Below are 16,515 nucleotides of genomic sequence, written 5' to 3' on the forward strand. Positions count from 1 at the left end.
AGAAAAAAAGAAGACAAGAAAGAGTCGATTTTCATGCCAATCATTGGAACAAATAGCTAACATTTAACGTTTACACCCGCACTGGCGGCGCCCTGGCGCTCCGCGGGCCCGGAGCCGGGCTAAAATGTCCCGAAAGCCTTTGGAGAAAACGAGTTTCCAGCTATCAGGTTCGCTCCGTCTCCCCCCTTTCACGAGGCTTCGGTTTCAGGCTGGACTTGTCCAATGTCTGCGTTACCGCTGCGAGCTCCTAAATGAGTGTCAAGGAGGCAAATATCAAATAGCGCCGGGGTCAGGGCGATTGAGTTAACCACTGGGGCCTCAGGACTGGAAACCTGCGAGAGACTCCGCGGGGAAGGGGAGGCGGTGGAGGGAGGGCGAAGGGATCAATGAATGAATGAAGTGGCGGAGGGGGGCTGTGGACACTCAGAGAAGAGGGCCCAGACTGAGCTGTCGTGGGCCACAAGCCACCCCCTCTTCCAGCCCTGTCCACTCCCCGGGAAAATTTAAGGCTCTCAATTTGAGAAAAGTTTCCTTAAAACTTTTTTTGCGGCGGGGTGCGGTGGCTCCCTCCTGTAATCCCAGCACTTTGGGAGGCCAAGGCGGGCGGATCACAAGGTCAGGAGTTCAAGATCAGCCTGACCAACACGGTGAAACCCCGTCTCTACTAATAATACAAAAATTAGCCAGGCGTGGTGGCGGGCACCTGTAATCCCATCTACTCAGGAGGCTGAGGCAGGAGAATCGCTTGAACCCGGGAGGCCAAGGCTGCAGTGAGCCGAGATCCTGCCACTGCACTCCAGACTGGGCAACTGAGCAAGACTCTGTCTCAAAACAAAACAAAACAAACTTTTTTTTTTTTTTTTTTTTGCTGTCTTTTAAATAGGGCCAATTTTCTAAACTTCAGTTTAGAAAATTGGGCTCTAACCGCGACTTGTCAATGGGTGGTTAGTAATTTCGTCATTCCGAGCCTCAGTTTCCCCATCTGCTAATTTAGAGAATTGGACAAGAAGATATCGAGGTCCCTTCCTGTTGGGAAAAAGAGCAGGCTGTGGGCTTTGGCAGGAAATAGAGAGTGCGGGTTCTGCCACCCTGACCCATCACCCCCAGCACCTGGTGCCACCCCCAGCCTGGCCCTCGGGGGCTGGCTAGAAACCTGGGCAGAGAGAGCCGCAGAGCGTCCGCATCTCCAGCCGAACTCCAGTGCTCAGCAGCTGGGACCCAGTGATTATCCTGGGGTCATCCCCAGGGAGGCCCCCGCTTCCCTTATTCCAGCAGACCCAGGTCCTTCTGCGTCCCTCCCAGGGTCTTGTGCTTCTCAAGTATTTCCAAAGAATCATCTCCCTCTTTTGGGGGTCTGGAAAAGGAGGACATCCTCTCTTGGGGTGAGTGAGGGGAAAGCGGATTGAGGTTTATTTCAAAATTTCTGACCCAAGAGCCAGAGCGGAAGTCCAAGCGGACTCAGACTCTGCGCGGAGGGGGTCACTGAGCCGCGCCACAGGCGTGTTTGAAATCGATTAACCAAAGCCCGCTCCTTTGCGCGGTGAGGTCTTTTTCTTTTCTTTATTGTTGAGACCCCCATGTCACGTGCGCAGGGTCTGCGTGCTTGGGCTTGTGTGGCAGGGTTGTGGGGTGGCTGTTGTGTTACAACCTGGGAGAGGAGTGTGCACCAGGCTCAGTTATTTCTCCAGCGCTGAGCCGAACGTCCAGCCAATCGGGGCAGGGGGCAGCCTACAGGGTTTGCTGCCAAGGCGGCTGCTGGGTCCTCTGGGCCCAGGACCGGGCCTGCACTGTCCTTCCTCACCCCCTCTCCCCCCACCTTCTCCGTCCCCGGGGTTCGGCTCTGGCTCCCTCTGGGGCCAAGCGCAGGGCGCGTGCCCCGAAGTTGGGTGCCGGGGGTACTCCAGCTGCGGAGCCCGGGTCCCTGCGGGAAGCAGGAGGGACCGCAGGGAGGGACTAAGAGGAGCGCAAGAGCCAGGTGCCCAGATGTGCTGGGCCGGAGTGGGGGCGCCGAGCTCCTTAAATACCCCTCCCTTTTGTGATCCCTTCCCCCCCTCAGTGTAATTCTCAATGATAGTCATGAAGCATAATCACGATGATACTTTCCCCTTCTTTCTCAAATTAAAAAAAGAGAGAGAGAGAAAAAATACGCACCCAACTCCACTACCATGCGGGTTCCGGAGAAATTCTCAAATAGAGCAGTGTAATTTCTCAGTTGATTTTGATTGACACACTGTCCCTGGGATCATGTGTTAATCCCTTCTTCACTCAAGCCTTTTCATAACTCATTTCTCTCTTGCTAGATGGGGACTCTGATGGTTACCGAGGCAACGATGATAGCACTAAGCTATTTCCCTCTCTGCAAGGAGACCATTATTCCGCATGCATAGGCCATTTGCAACAGAGGTCGTCACAAAGTCATCCACAACACAGCACACGTTTATTAAACTTTTATTCGCTTTTTTTCCCCAACACAGAAACTAGTTTGCACTTGTTGGGGGGGGGGGAGGTGGCTGGGTATCGTCGTCCTGTTCTGCGTTGGTAAGGATTGCCCGGAGTGTGACGGTCATTGGCACGCGGACGCGGCAGGCGCGGGGACCACGGGCCTCTTCACCGCCCAATCCGCCCGTCGGGGTCGTCTCTGACCACCTCGAGGAGGCTGGGGCCTCGGGATGGGGAGAGGAGGTGGCCACGTCTGCGGGCAGAAGGGACCCTGGCTCCCAGGCCGCGCCACCTCTGCTGCGCGGGACTTGGTGGCGCACGCCCCCTTCCTAGCGCACCTTCTGAAATAAAGCCACTTTGTCCCGCTTCCTCAGAGACACCCACCACCACCACTCCCGCAACTCCCCTTTTCCCCTCCCCTGCTTCGGATGAGTCCCAGGCACCCCCACCCCCAACCGCCCCCCGGGCGCCCGCGGACGCCGGGCAGGTCCTGAGGCGCCGCCCCGCCGCGCTGGCCGCCCTGGCTCCGCAGAAAGCCACCTGCCGGGAGCGCGCGGTTCTTAGGTTTCTTCCCCCAGTTTGGCCAGGAAACAGACTCTGCTGGCGGGGCGTGTTCCTGGGAAGCAAACAGACGTGGTCCTGGCTTATCTGCGGAGGATGGGGGTCGGTGGGCCCCCGCAACATCTGGGGACAGTCAATCCAGAGCTCGTCAGGAGAGCAGTTTGAGAGCGAGCAGGGCAGACTCGATTCCCCAAAGGGCAGCTATTTCCCCTCCAGCTCTCCTCAATTTCTTGTCTTCCACACCCTCCCCCGCTCCGGTCCTTGTCTTTTTATGGGGGCAGGGGACCCGCTGGGGTTCTGGGGCGCAGTCCAGGCCCCTCTGCCTCTGTGAGCTTGATCCGGGAGGGTCCTGCTCGTGCCAGCACCCCCCCCCCCTCAGGCACGTCCCGTCGTCCCGCAGCCGGGGAACACGACCCTCTCCGGGCCACCCAGGTCGCTTGTCTGCGTGCCACCCGCAAGCCAGGACCAAACCGCAGAGCTGGCTGGGGCTCCGCAGACATCGACTGGGCCTGGAGCTGGGCAGGCCTAGACTTGCGGCTCTGGAGAGACCGAACTGGGCTCTTAGGTGGCAGGTGGAAGGACTCTTAAGGGCTCCCGGGATCAGCCTCCCTCCCCAGGCCCGGGACTGCTGGTCACCTGGGCTGTCGTGACCCCGCAGCGAGAGGGGATGCCACGTGCACAGGGCGATCCCATCCTGGTTCTACCCCAAGAGCTCGGGAACCTTGAGTTGCGCCGTAGAAACGAGGTCGCCTGCCCACTGGGAACTTGGCTCAGAAGACACGCGGGTGGGTTCCCAGGGCCCCCTTCGTGATGCCCCACCCCAGGGGCAGTGGCCTAGAGCAGGGTAGTTTTGGGGTGGGGGTGGGGGTAGGGAGGAGGCGAGGCTTCTTCTGGGAGTCACCGGGCTGCTCTCCTTCCCACAGCTACAACTGTTCCCTCGAAAATAAACCAGAAAACAACGCATCCCCTTGGGGTGCTGGCATCTAGAGCCTCCAGACCAGGCCAGGCCAGGCAGAGAGGGTAGGTAGGTGGTGCTGGCTGGACTGGTGGGGTGTGTTGGTGTCTGACCCAGCTTTCTGAAAAGAAGCCCCCAGGCCTTGGAGTGCGGGTTGAGAGTTGGCTGTAGGGCTGGGAGGAAGCAGAAAGAGCTGGCTGCAAGCCTGTAATCCCAGCACTTTGGGAAACCGAGGCGGGTGGATCACGAGGTCAAGAGATCGAGACCATCCTGGTCAACATGGTGAAAAACCCTGTATCTACTAAAAATACAAAAAATTAGCTGGGCATGGTGGCGCGTGCCTGTAATCCCAGCGACTCAGGAGGCTGAGGGAGAATTGCCTGAACCCAGGAGGCGGAGGTTGTGGTGAGCCGAGATCACGCCATTGCACTCCAGCCTGGGTAACAAGAGTGAAACTCCATCTCAAAAAAAAAAAAAAGCTCGTTGCTGGGTTCGGAGGGTCAAAGCAGTGTCAAGTTCCTGACTGTTGACCAGGCCTAGCCAGAGGGTCTGGATACCCTCTCTGGAGATCTGGGTCTGGGTGAGTGGCCTTTGGAGAAAGGCCACAGGTCTAGGAGGGTGTTGGGTGTCCCCACCGTGCTGTCCAGTGGAGTCTGAATTGACAGGTGAATGGCGGTAAACATAGAAATCTGACCAGGACTCAGAGCCTGGGGTCTTTTTTGTCAGGGTTAGATCTGATCAATCTGCATTTTGTGTTTCTGTTTGTTTGTCCTGTTTTGTTTTGTTTGAGGCAGGGTGTTGCTCTGTCACTCAGGCTGGAGTCCAGTGGCACAATCATGGCTCACTGCAGCCTCAACCTCCTGGGCTCAAGCAATCCTCCCGCCTCAGCTTCCTGAATAGCTGGGACTTATATGCCACCATGGACCAGCTAATATTTTTTATTTTTAACATTTTTTTTGGTAGAGATGGGGTCTTGCTATGTTGCCCAGGCTCATCTTGAACTCCTAGGCTCAAGTGAGCCTCTGGCCTTAGCCTATCAAAGTGCTGGGATTACAGGCGTGAGACACCACACTCCGCCAGAACCAAATGTCTTAAATGTAGGTCTCTTCTCTGTTAATATATTCATGACAGAAAACATGTCTGGCTTTCAGTGAAATGAGAAGATATCAGCTCTCTCTCCTCCCATTTGCACCAAAGAAAACAGCCAAGTGCTGGGATTAGAGTGTGAGCCACCATGCCAGGCCTGCACTGTGTGTTAAGGCACCATATGCCACATGACCCTTCACCAAACTGAGTTGTCATCTCAGGGACAATCAAACTGATGGAAATTCTGTCTTACAAGAAAAGACTGCCAAAATTACTGGAAGCTTAGGCACTTGTGCCAAAGGGCATAATCATATTTATTTATTTATTTATTTATTTATTTTTGAATAAGAGTCTCACTCTGTCGCCCAGGCTGGAGTGCAGTGGTGCAATCTTGGCTCACTGCAGCCTCTGCCTCCTGGGTTCAAGCGATTCTCCTGCCTCAGCCTCACCACCACACCCAGCTAATTTTTGTATTTTTAGTAGAGATGGGGTTTCACCATGTTGGCCTGGCCTGGTCTCAAACTCCTGGACCTCAGGTGATCCACCCGCCTCAGCCTCCCAAAGTGCTGGGATTACAGGCATGAGTCACTGCACCTGACCAATCATATTATTATAAAATGACAGTAACTGCATTCATCATAAACTAAAGAGGTTACAAGCATCATCTCTCAATACACAGAACATCATCTAAGACAGGTGGATCCTACTGCCTCCCGCCTCCCCATATTTTTTTTATTTTAACAAGTGACACAGTCTCTCAGTCCACAGCTCCAGCTCTCACCACTACTCCTTGGATTTCCTTCTTTCCTTCCAGCAGATCTCAATGTGTATCTAGGGATATCAATAGATGTAGGGGCACTGGTGTCTATTCATTCATGATCCTTTCCTTCCTTCATCATGGTGTCGATTAGGCCCCCTGCCAAGCTCTGAGACTACCAAGTAGGCAACTTTCTCTGTCCTCAAGATGCCCTCAGGTAGAGTGGCAAGAAAGACAAACAGATCATACTTGATGCAATAACTATGTGAGAAGCCTGGCCCCGTGGTGTGTGAGCCCAGAGGGAGGGTACCAGGAGGTGCCCTCAGATGTTCCACCAAAGGGACAGCTGTGGTCTGGCCCACAGAGGAGGCCAAGGAGCTTACAGAGTAGAGCAGAGCAGAGCAGGGGCAAAGAGGGTTCCAGGCAGGAAAAGAAAGAGTCAGTGGCACAGGGCAGGGGAAGAGAGAGTGTGATGGACCCTAAGAATGCTATGTGCCCCGAGCAGGGGACAAGTGAGGGAGGCAGCTCCACGCCACAGTGACTTGACTCATAAGGCAAGCTAAGTGCCTTTATCCTGTGGGCTGGAGGGACCCAGGGATGGGCTTTATGCAGAAGAGAAGCATGCTCAGAATTGGTTAAGGAGGTAGAGATTCCAGACCAGGCTTGGTGGCTCACACCTGTAGTCCCAAGTGCTTTGAGAGGCCAAGGTGGGCGGATCACCTGAGGTCAGGAGTTTGAGACCAGCCTGGCCAACATGGTGAAACCCCGTTCTACTAAAAATGCAAACATTGGCTGGGTGTGGTGATAGGTGCCTATAGTCCCAGCCACTCGGGAGGCTGAATCAGAGAATCACTTGAACCCATGGGGTTGCAGATTGCACCACCGCACTCCAGCCTGGCCAACACAGTGAGACCCTGTTTCTGAAAAAGAAGTTACATGCTCTTGATGCCATTCTGGGAACTAGTGTCCCCCCTTCCCTCATCTGCACACCCAGTGTTTGCCTCAGTGTTTCAAATTTTATAAAAGAATGGACGGTAACATTGCTTTTGCAAAATGCTTCATGACACCAAGGCTGTGTTTCTCTGTGTTTTTTCCAAAAGGGTCACATGGTCCTATGGGGTGGGGTGTGTATGTGTGATGAGAACAGCCCTGTTCATTGGTTTTGTTTCAAAGTCACAGCCTTACCTGGACCAAAAGTATCCTGACAGTTTCCCTATGGCAAGGGGGACACAGCAAAGCCCAGAAGGTGGGCAGGGATGCCACCTGGGAAACCACACCGCCGTGCACCTGTCCATGATGGGAGCAAGACGAGAGGGCAGCGCGCTCTCATGAATATATGGCAGGTATCTACAAACCCTCCGGCTAATTGATGAGCTCTCTATATATCATCCTAGATAAAGGGCCACTGTGCAGTAAACGCTGATGTTTAGAACATCCTGATAGGGCTTTGTTAACAAGAAGATAACAGAAGAGCAAGATATGTTTGTTTAGCTGCCTATAGATAAACCCCATAGGTCTTTGTTAACTCTCCATGACTGATGGCAACCATAACCATGATAAATACTCCAGGAATGGCGAACTTTATTTAAAGGGCTAGAAAGGGGGCCTACGTTTTTAGCTTTTCTGAATGAGGAAGAAGTGTTTTCTGAGTGTGACTATACATGTCCTTGTACACCAACATTTGCTTTTCTCTAAATGCTTTTATTTTTTATTACTTTTGAAACAGGATCTCTCTGTGTTGCTCAGGCTGGAGTGTAGTGGTGTGATCACTGCTCACTGCAGCCTCAACCTCTCAGGCTCAAGCCATCCTTCCACCTCAGTCTCCTGAGTAGAAGGGACTACAAGCATTTGCCACCATGCCTGTCTAATTTTTAATTTTTCTGCAGAGACAAGAGTCTTTCTACATTACTGAGGCTGGTCTTGAACTCATGGGTTCAAGGAATCCTCCTACCTCGGCCTCCCAAAGTGCTGAGATTATAGGTGTGAGTCACCGCATCCAGCCTCTTTTTTGAGGTGGATGGGGGTTGACGGAGTTCCACTCTTGTTGCCCAGGCTGGAGTGCATTGGCACTATCTCAGCTCACCCCAACCTCCACCTCCAGGGTTCAAGCAATTCTCCTGTCTCAGCCTTCCAAGTAGCTGGGATTACAGGCATGCACTGCCATACCTGGCTCATTTTTTTGTATTTTTAGTAGAGACAGGGTTTCTCCATGCTGGTCAGGCTGATCTTGAACTCCCGACCTCAGGTGATCCACCTGCCCTGGCCTCCCAAAATGCTAGGATTACAGGCGTGAGTCACCGCGCCCAGCCCTCCAGCTTCTCTTAGTAGTTTTAAACAATCAGCTGAACCTCTGAACCAGATTGGCCCTTGATACTTATTCGGGTATGCTGTGTTCCCATCACACGGAACCTGAGCCATTCTAAGAACTGCGTTTTATAAACAAGTTTTTAAAAGATTGGCAGAACCTTGAGAAGTCGATGCAAATGTTTTGCTAGCAACTAGAAACAGGTACAAATATAAACATATACTTTTTATTTATTTATTTTTTTAGAGATGGGGTTTCACTATGTTGGCCTGGCTGGTTTTGAACTTCTGACCTCAGGTGATCCGCCTGCCTTGGCCTCCTAAAGTGCTGGGATTACAGACATGAGCCACCATGCCTGGCCTCCTCTTTTTTTTGAGACAGTATCTCACACCGTCACCTGCTGGAATGCAGTGTCACGATCTCAGCTCACTGCAACCTTTGTCTCCCGAATTCAAGCAATTCTCCTGCCTCAGCCTCCTGAGTAACTGGGATTACAGGTGCCCACCACCATGCCCAGCTAATTCTTTGTTTAAAAAAATATATATGCTTTCTAATATTTGTGAGGTGTCTGAGAGCCAGAGATGATTGTCCCTGCAATTTCTGGGAAGTAAATTCTTACCCCAAACTGATTGCTGATTAAGGATTTTTAAAAACTGAGGAGAGGCGGGGCGCAATGGCTCACACCCGGAATCTCAGCACTTTGGGAAGCCAAGGCAAGTGGATCACCTGAGGTCAGAAATTTGAGATCAGCCTGACCAACATGGTGAAACTGTGTCTCTAGTAAAAATACAAAAATTAGCCGGGCTTGATGGCATGCACCTGTAATTCCAGCTACTCAGGAGGTTGAGGCAGGAGAATTGCTTTAACCTGGGAGGCAGAGGTTGCAATGAGCTAAGGTCATACCACTGCACTCCGGCCTGGGTGACAGAGTGAGACTTTCAAAAAAAAAAAAAAAAGTTGTTTATTTGTTGATTTTGTTGTTACTGTTTGAAAATGACGTCTTGTCTACTGAGGCATGCCAGTCCTTCACTGAGATAGAGTGACAGAGTAGGAGCCCTGCTATGCCCAGAACCTACCCAAAACAAAAGTCTCAAAGCACAGTGGAGGAGCCCGCTGTTTCATGAACGCAGCTACAAAGAGAGCAAACTTTTGTGCTGTCAAAAAAGTATTACTACACTATTATCTTTAATGCCATCTTTTAAAAGAAGGCAATTATTTTTACTAAAAACATCATTTGAATTTTATCTTTGCTAAAACACTTGGGAGGAGGGAGGGGTTTGACCCGACCTTATAATCTTCCTGAACCTGCAGACTAATCAATTTTGATGGAAGAAGTGATATTGCGCCTCCGAAGTTAACTACATTTGCCACTAGTAAATGGAGGTCCTGGCTGAAAGGATGTTTGAGTTAATAAAAAGAATATTAAAATAATTTTTTTTTTCCTCGCTCTGTAGCCCTGGCTGGAGTGTAATGGCATGGTCTAGGCTCACTGCAACCTCTGCCTCCTGGGGTCAAGTGATTCTCCTGCCTCAGCCTCCTGAGTAGTTGGGGCTAATTTTTACATTTTTAGTAGAGACAGGGTTTCACCACGTTGGCCAGGCCACATGCCTCGGCCTCCCAAAATGCTGAGATTACTGTGCCCGGCCAATAAATTCATTCTTAATGTTGAAAATTTTCTACTCCCAAAAGCCACAGGTTAAATACGGTCCAAAGTACTGGGGAAGGGGTGTGTGCGTGTGCGTGTTTAAATGTGTCACAAATTAGTGGGATGTGGTGGCACACACCTGTAATCCCAGCTGAGGTTGAGGCGGAGAATTGCTGGAACCCAAGAGGCAGAGGTTGCAGTGAGCTGAGATCCCACTGCACTCTAGTCTGAGTGACAGTGAGACTCCATCTCAAAAAAAAAAAAAAAAAAAAAAAACTGTCACAAATAAGAAAGAGCTGTTGTAATTCAGTTCCCTTTTTGGTTCTCAGAGAAAACTCCAGTTTGAGTCACTCTGTGGGGCATTAGTCCTAAAAGCCTCAGGTTTGACTTCCTAGACTCCCTGGAACCGCACGTTCACCTCCCACAGGGGCTGGGCTCAACCCTTCCTTCTTCCTGTGCAATAATAGCGTGGAAACCAGGTTATCTCTGTGGCCAACTTTCAGGAAAGACCTTGAAAACAGAGACGAGGGAGGACCGTAGTGACCACGTGGAGCTTCCCATCACAGTGGGAGTTTGCTGCAGGGGTGGCTGGAACTATGGGGCCGGGAAGCAACTCAACGCCACACTGATCCCGAGAGATATCAAAATCCATTTAAAAGGCTGCGTTAGACTGCCAAGTGGAGCCAGCTCCTTTTACCTCGTGTAGAGCCACTGGGCGGCTTCATCAGATTAGGTGTGAGAGGGTCGAGGACTTTGGAATGTTGACTCTCTTAACCGGGATTGGGTGGCGTTTCTACAGTGCCTTACTATCTTAGCACTCTGTTTTCTATCCCTGGTTCGAGGATTGGCTTGGGTGTGACACCATTTATGGCTAATTTGGGTTGCTTCATTTTTAATTTTGGGTTTTGTTTGTTTGTTTTTTTGGCTCAAAGATCTGTCACCCTCAGCTGAGTCTAAAAATTGCTGAAATGCTAGCATGCTTTTTGAAACCTTGTGCTGTTTCTTTACACAAAACTGTTTCTGCTCGCCTTCACACACACTGTTTGCCTAATTCGGACATCACTCCACTTAATATGAAAGATGAGCTTTTCTTGTGAAGAAAAAAAATCAGACAATGGCAGTGAAGACAAGGAGACAACTGTGTAAAGGTGTGTTTGCTTTAGCGACATGGGCTGTCCCCACATCAGAGCAGTGACTGAAGGGAAGAGGGGAGGGGACCTCATCTGGGTCTTTCCTGAGTTTTGCTCCAAAACTTTAATTTTTCCTCTGATGTTTGAGCACTAATGAAACACAATGAAAAACTTAATGAAAATTATGAGCACACTCCTATCAACCACACCCTTGTTTCTGACTGCATTATACATAAATTATAGACATGTCAGCTGGGCATGATGGCTCACATCTGTAATCCCAGCACTTTGGAAGGTTGAGGCAGGTGGATCACCTGAGGTCAGTAGTTCAAGATCAGCCTGGCCAACATGGTGAAACTGTGACTTTACTAAAAATACAAAAGCTAGCCAGATCTGGTGGCACGCACCTATAATCCCAGCTACTTGGGAGGCAGAGGTTGTAGTGAGCCAAGCTTCAGCTTGGGTGACGGAGCCAGACTCTGTCTCTGTCTCTGTCTCTCTCTGTCTCTCTCTCTCTCTCTTTATATATATATATATATATATATATATATATATATATATATATATGCATGTCATATGACTTCTGTATCTGAAAACTACACAACTGCAAAATTTTCCCATACAAGTATACAATATGAAGTGTCATTAGCTATATCGAGTGTTCACCTTCTGCATTTTTACACAAAAACTCTTTGCATGAATACAATACACGAATTTAGGTATGCTTCTGCAAGCCCGAGGGCAGGTGTCAGACATCACCCTTACTTGGGAAAGGGGGTGACTAACCCCTTATGGCAGAAATACCATCTTCTGAATTCAGCCAGAATTCCTGCTGCATTAATACTGTATTGTCTGTGACCACACACTGAAACACCGGGCTGGCTTTGTTCGGGTAGTCGGGTAATTTGAAGCTCTCAAGCAGGTTTCGCTATTTTGTAATCCAAAGGCAAACCTTCTCTATTGTTTTTAGTGATTTGAAACAAAGTTTAGTGACAATGATTTGCACATAAAAACATTCAGGAAAATAACCAGCCATCCAAGAAATGGAGTAGATGTCGAAAAAGGGCTAAGTTACCTCCTAAATGCTAGAAATGACATGGAAGCAGTTGAGATGCCCGTAGCGTCAGTGTGTATATATGAATAAGTCTATGTTCATACTAATGGTGAAGTGAAGGCAAGAGAGAATTTTCACTGCTATTGGACGAACACTGACAACTGATACTTTGTATATAAGTGCAGGCTCCTGGATACATAAAATAGAGAATTTTCACTAACGTTAGATACAAACCACTGACAACTGATACTTTGTATATAAGTGCAGGCTCCTGGATACATAAAATAGAGAATTTTCACTAACGTTAGATACAAACCACTGACAACTGATACTTTGTATATAAGTGCAGGCTCCTGGATACATAAAATAGAGAATTTTCACTAACGTTAGATACAAACCACTGACAACTGATACTTTGTATATAAGTGCAGGCTCCTGGATACATAAAATACATAATTAATGAAAAGTTGTTAGTAGGTTGAAAATGTCACGCTATCTGTCCATTTCCCTTCTTTCATTTTATTGACAATAAAACAATAGAAAGGCCTCTGTCCTGTTTGCCCAACCTTTTGTAATTAAAGAAACATGCCTGGGTGGAGAAGTTTTGGTAAACACCCTCACTCCATCAGCAGCTCCCGGTCATTCCACCCCAAAGACAGCCATTTCTACAGCTGGAGGCATTTCCTTCTCCTGCTCCTGTTTTTACCTTCTGCTCTTGCAAGAGGTAACGAACCTGGGAAGGATGGTATATGTGCCCCCTTTTTGGATCCTCATTTTCTTCCCTCCCTCTTTCCCTCTCCTCCCCCTCAACTTGCCCCCTTTCTTTTCCTTCCTTCCTTCCTTCCTTCCTTCCTTCCTTCCTTCCTTCCTTCCTTCCTTCCTTCCTTCTCTCTCTCCTCTCTCTCTCTCTTTCTTTCTTTGTTTTTTTTGAGACAGAGTTTCGCTCTTGTTACCCAGGCTGGAGTGCAATGGCGCGATCTTGGCTCACCGCAACCTCCGCCTCCTGGGTTCAGGCAATTCTCCTGCCTCAGTCTCATGAGTAGCTGGGATTACAGGCATGCGCCACCGTGCCCAGCTAATTTTTTTTTTGTATTTTTTAGTAGAGACGGGGTTTCACCATGTTGACCAGATGGCTCGATCTCTTGACCTCGTGATCCACCCACCTCTGCCTCCCAAAGTGCTAGGATTACAGGCTTGAGCCACCGCGCCCAGCTCCCTCTTTCTTTCTTTTTTGAGACAGGGTCTTGCTCTGTGGACCCTGGTTGGAATGCAGTGGTATGATCATGGCTCATTGCAGCCCCAAACTCCTGGGAGCCTAGGAGTTCGACACGAGCCTGGGCAACTCTGTCTCTACAAAAAAATAAAAAATTAGCGAGACGTGTGGCACATGCCTTTGGTCCCAGCCGCTCAGGAGGTTGAAGCTGCAGTCAGCTGTAATCACGCCACTGCATTTCAGCCTGGGCGACAGAGTAAGACCCTGTCTCATAAACAAATAGATAAATAAGTAAATAAATAATTCACTTTCTAAAAGCTAGCAGAAAAAACTTTAATGAACATCCCAACAGTACAATAATAAATACTCTGAATATAACCTGGTAATTTTTTGGATGATTTGAACTTTGGTACTTCTGATGCTTTAAATGAGTTAACTGATCGGCACCAACATTTTCTTCCAACCATTTAACGTGACAATAGTTAGCTCATTAAGGACAATCACAATGATATTTTTCAGGTTTTTTTTTTTTTTTTTTGGTCCTTTTCTGAACGTTTCATTAATCAAAAACAAGACCAAACAAAAAAACCCCACAAAACTTCAAAAGGTTAAAATACTGACTAGGTTCTAAGGACACGGTAGGAAATGATTGCGTGGGGCTGAGTACCTGAAATGAACATCTGTTCTGCAAGCCATACACATTGAAACCTTGTGGTGTTCGTATCTTTCTACATGTATTTTCTCATATCATGTCTACTCTGCTAGTTCCTAGGATACTTTATGCAAACATTTGCTAAGCTCTTATTTTGTTATAAATGTAAAGGATTTTTGTTTTTTGTTTTTGTTTAGATGGAGTTTCACACTGTCGCCTGGGCTGGAGTGCAGTGGTGCAATCTCGGCTCATTGCAACCTCTGCCTCTGGAGTTCAAGCGATTCTCCTGCCTTAGCTTTCTGAATAGCTAGGATTACAGGTGTCTGCTACCTCACCCAGCTATTTTTTTTTTTTTTTTTTTTTTTGTATTTTTAGTGGAGATGAGGGTTTCACTATGTTGGTTGGGCTGGTCTCAAACTCCTGACCTCATGACCCACCCGCCTCGGCCTCCCAAAGTGCTGGTATTACAGGCATGAGCCACTGCGTCGCCCAGCCATGAATGTAAAATTTAAAACAAAGAAGCGATATTAGCCTTAAAAACTAGTTGCAGTCTAAGGTGGATAGGAAGATTATGCATGGAAAAATGGGAAGAGTAATATATGAACACACTTTAATACATAGTAGACTGTGGGAACGATTCAAAATCATGGAGCCAGAGGAAAGACTCGAGCAGTTCAGAAACGAGACAACTGGAAATGAACTTGGTTCAGATACATCACTGCCATTTCCACAAAATGTGCCTAGCAAATGCGGACTGCATGAATGAAACCATGTAACAATGTTCTTCAAACTCAATTTAAAACTGAGTTGCCCAGAATTAAAAAGAAAATAACCAGTAGCCATTTTAATAACTCATACATAGATTAAATGAAGAACAAGCTGTCCAGCTGTCCACCTAAGTATCTCATTTCAATGTCATCTACTGGCCTGCACACATGGATTAATAGTTACTTTATACTTTTTAGGCTACAATGAATGCAAGATTCTCAAAGAAATAGTTTCCTAGCAGAATAACTGATACCATTGTGGAAACAGACATTATTCAGGACGTTATCTGTTTCATTCTTTGGTCAGGGTAACTCATCTACTTTTAGACTTGAACTTCTAAAGAAAACTGCTATGATCTAGAGATTGGCCATAAGACTATTTGTATTGAAAACTTAGCCAGCATGCCTTTAGTGAACTTTCCTCATTAGCATTCTTGGTGGCAAGGTTTCCATATCTCAGCGTTCATTTTACACTTTAATTTGGTTAGTAGCTCTTTGTTTAATCATCCCATTGAAAGGAGAACAGAGGCGGTTCAGGTGATACAGGAGAGTAATGCACTATATTTTATCTCTGAAAAAAGCCCGACAAAGTCAGAATTCTCTGATAGCCTCTGGTTGTCTCCAGGACATTTGGAACCACAAGTCAGTCAGGGGATAAAGATCCTCACTGTGCCTCACCGTAGACACCTTTGGAAGAGAAACACCTTGTCAGCCACAGAAATTCAGCTCGGCCAGTTCCATCTGGCTCTGACCGCAGATTATCACACCAGAAGAGCGTCTCGGTTTCAGGAGTGAGGGTCTGTTTCTCAAATACCATCTCCCTCAGTCAAATCACTAGCCAGGACGATCTCCACCCCCCGCCCCATTACTTCTTTTTATAAAGTACTGGTGCTATTCAAATGACAGTGCTGTGCTAAATTAAAACCGGTCAGGATTTTGCTTCAACTGGAAAACTGCAAACCCTCTAAAGGGAAATACTTTTCATTCCTTTGCATCTAATTTTGTTAGAGTAGTTCCTCAAATTGCTGCTGCCTTTTGCGATTTCTTTCTCCCTCAAAAGTCCAACCCCATTTTTTCCTAATGTTTGGGCCTAAGCTTTTTCTCCTGATTGAATCACCTCCCCACTGACCCCCTCGTTTCTCACCCAATATAGGCTTCTCTTTTCCAGCCTTGCCTGACTTCATCAAGGAAAGTAAATTCATCTCCATCTGTCTGTGGTGTCTGTATGCTGGTTTTTTTTCTTCAGTATTGCTTCCTGGAGAATGACTACGCCCAACTTTCTAACTTTTTCTTTGTCACATAGATGTTTTATTTTCTAATCCACGTTTCTTTTTGCAGTTTTTTGAACTTCCTTTGGTTGGTGTCACAGCCAGCCACCCAGTAGAGACAGAGACCACCAGTTCGTTTCATACAGGCCACTGAACAGTCATAAGATGGTGACAATTTTTGGTCTCTAGTGACCTGGGCTGGATCCGACTCACTGACCTAGAGGTGAAAGGCTCCGTATTCCATTACTAATCCCTCCAGCTCTCCAGCCCCCTGAAAATGATTCTTTGGTTTTATTATTGCAAAGACCATTTATAAAATCATGAACTGGATTTAGGAAAGCGACCATGAAATAGCAAGGGACAACAAACTGATTGAAATTCCTTAAATGTAGCATTGGCTGAAGCCTCCGAGACAGCAAGGTTGGGGGGAAAGTTATTCTGATTTCACCTCCATTCTGATTTCCGCAGCATGCCCTGCTCACTTAAACGTGGCAACTTCAGATCATGGACCATGCCTCAAGGAACTAAATCCTAAATAAAGAAAATGGAAAAGCAAACTGAAATAGCCAATAATCTTTATTTTGCACTTCCCCCACCCCTCACCCCTCTCCAAAAAGCACTAATGTGCATTTTTGTGCATGTGAAAATATTGTATAAAGTATTTAGAATGATCTCAAATTAAT

This window comes from Callithrix jacchus, chromosome 7, assembly GCF_049354715.1.
Source record: "Callithrix jacchus isolate 240 chromosome 7, calJac240_pri, whole genome shotgun sequence".
Lineage (NCBI taxonomy): Eukaryota > Metazoa > Chordata > Mammalia > Primates > Cebidae > Callithrix > Callithrix jacchus.